The following is a 2,988-nucleotide window of genomic DNA, read 5'->3' as shown; positions in this document are numbered from 1 at the left end:
GGTCTTTTGGGCTGCCCAGGCTTTGGGCTTCACAGGCACAATCACGTGCCTTCTTGCTGAATTTTTTTTTCTTCTTTTTTTGTAAATACATAAAACATATATCTCCCTTTTTTTTTTTTGGTACAAAGAAATTGTAATAGCATTAAAACTTTTAATAAAATTTTTATTCCTTATTTTGGTGTGACTGAACTCAAATTTTGAATATTCGAGCTGCCTACGTACCCCTCCAAAGAAGAGATCAAGTCGTAACGTAGTTCAAATACATTTTTTTTTCTTATATTTTTTTTTGTTATTTTCTTTTGGTGGTGCCGTTTGCAGTTTCAACTCGTGCATGCAAGGAGCGTTGTGCCATGCAGTTTAGGCTCGTGCGGACAAGGAGCTCGTGTCCTACAGTTTAGGCTTGTGCGGACAAGGAGCTCGTGTTCTATAGTTTAGGCTTGTGCGGACAAGGAGCTTTTGGTTCGTGCAGTTTAGGCTCGTGCGAACAAGGAGCATTGTGTCGTTTGCAGTTTCAACTCGTGCAGACAAGGAGCATTTGGTGCCGTGTTGCAGTTTCAGCTCGTGCAGGCAAGGAGCGTTGGTGTCGTTCGCAGTTTCAACTCGTGCAGACAAGGAGCATTTGGTGTCATGCAGTTTCAGCTCGTGCAGGCGAGGAGCTTTGGTTCGTGCAGTTTAGGCTCGTGCGAACAAGGAGCTTTTGGTTCGTGCAGTTTAGGCTCGTGCGAACAAGGAGCATTGTGTCGTTTGCAGTTTCAACTCGTGCAGACAATGAGCATTTGGTGCCGTGTTGCAGTTTCAGCTCGTGCAGGCAAGGAGCGTTGGTGTCGTTCGCAGTTTCAACTCGTGCAGACAAGGAGCATTTGGTGTCATGCAGTTTCAGCTCGTGCAGGCGAGGAGCTTTGGTTCGTGCAGTTTAGGCTCGTGCGAACAAGGAGCATTGTGTCGTTTGCAGTTTCAACTCGTGCAGACAATGAGCATTTGGTGCCGTGTTGCAGTTTCAGCTCGTGCAGGCAAGGAGCGTTTGGTGCCGTGTTGCAGTTTCAGCTCGTGCAGGCAAGGAGCGTTGGTGTATTTGTCAAGCAATTTTGGAGAGGCGTTCCTCACAATCTTCATAGCAAGGAGCCTTGACCGAGTGATTGAAGAAGTCTTCGGGCAAGAAATCACGCATCGTGATGGGGATGGACGATCTATATGTCGAAATTTCATCATCTTCAACACGTTCACGTTGCTTTGAAGGTTGACAAGAGCTGTTTTGCCCCCTTTCCGATTGGCGGACTTGTGGATGAGACGTATGCTTCTTGTGCAATTTCTTAGGAGTGACTTGAGTCCATCATTCAACTTTGCTTGTCTTAGAGGATGCCCCCAGCGGTTGAGGTGAAAACTTTGAGTTGGAAGAGCCAGAAGTGAAGGTGGTATAGTTTGACTTCACCACATCGTCAAGATCTAGCTCGATGATTCCTTTCTGAGCCAGCTTCATGATGAGATCTTTCAGCACGAAACATTTTTCTGTCGGATGACTAATGAAGCGGTGGAATTTACAGTACCTTGGACTGTCGGTACGATTCATCTCTTCCAGCCGTCTGCACTCAGGCAAACTGATCACCTTCTTGTCCAACAGGTCATCCAGCATGGCAATCACATCAGAGTCGGGGAATGGATAAGTCTTTTCCTCAAGCTCCTTCAAAGTGCGTCTACGCATCTCTTGATCACGAAAAGCTTCGGTTTGAATCGCCTTGCCTCGTGTGGATATTTTGACAGGAGATGTGTTGACCGTCATCGCTTCCTTAGTGGGTTTCCATGCAGCCTTTTCCACCTTTGTCCCAAGAACTTTGTCGTTCTTGTAGTCGGCGATCGGTTCTTTCTTCCCATGATGGGCGATGCTCAACTCCATGTCATGGGCGCGAGTGGCCAATTCCTCGAAGGTCCGCGGTTTAATGCCTTGAAGGATGTATTGCAAACCCCATTGCATGCCTTGGATGCACATCTCGATTGAAGAGGTTTCCGAGAGCCTGTCTTTACAGTCGAGGCTTAGAGTGCGCCATCTGTTGATGTAGTCAATGACTGGCTCGTCCTTCCACTGCTTTGTGCTTGTTAGCTCTAGCATGCTCACAGTGCGGCGGGTGCTGTAGAAACGGTTGAGGAATTCCCGCTCTAATTGCTCCCAGCTGTTGATGGACTCGGGCTCTAGGTCCGTGTACCACTCAAAGGCATTTCCTTTCAGCGAGCGCACAAACTGCTTGGCGAGGTAGTCTCCCTCCGTCCCCGCGTTGTTGCAAGTTTCGACGAAATGTGCAACATGCTGCTTTGGGTTTCCTTTTCCATCAAACTGCATGAACTTTGGTGGTTGATAACCCATTGGCATCCTTAGGGCATCAATCTTCTTGGAATAGGGCTTCGAGTAGAACAATGAGGTATGTGAGCTCCCTTCGTACTGTGCCTTGATGGTGTTGGTGATCATCTTCTGCAGCTGCTGGATAGAAAGAGATCCCATGAGTGCCGCTGCTTGGTCTGGCTCCGGCTTCACATCGTTTTTCTCCACCTGAGGCTCTTCTTCTTCGTCATCTCTTCTCTTTAGTGGATCATTCTCTGGGTTGGGGTTCTCGCCGTCCTGCGCCTCTAGTCGATTGACGAGTGCTGCAATTTGCAAGTCTTTTTCTTCCACAGTTCGGGTTAGCCTTGCAATTGCTTCTTTCATTTGAGCTAGTTGTTCTTCAACGGAGGTAATGCCAATAGTCATGACTTGTGCGACCAATAGACGTGACTTTCCTTTAGACATCCAGGATGCTGATGAAGAACGTCGTTGGCTGCTTTGGGATGTCATCTTGTGTGCCTCAGCATGATGCTTCGGTGCCCCCAGCGAGGTCAGGTTGATGATAGACTCACACCTTGGATGCTTCCCTTGCTCTTTTAGCGGCACCAATTTTGAAATGGCATGTTGAGGAGCGGTTGTGGCGCCAATGGATTGTCCATTTGCGGCAGAAGTGCTTA

Source organism: Malus sylvestris, chromosome 9 (genome assembly GCF_916048215.2).
Source record: "Malus sylvestris chromosome 9, drMalSylv7.2, whole genome shotgun sequence".
NCBI classification, from domain to species: Eukaryota; Viridiplantae; Streptophyta; class Magnoliopsida; order Rosales; family Rosaceae; genus Malus; species Malus sylvestris.
This window is presented reverse-complemented; position numbering follows the sequence as displayed.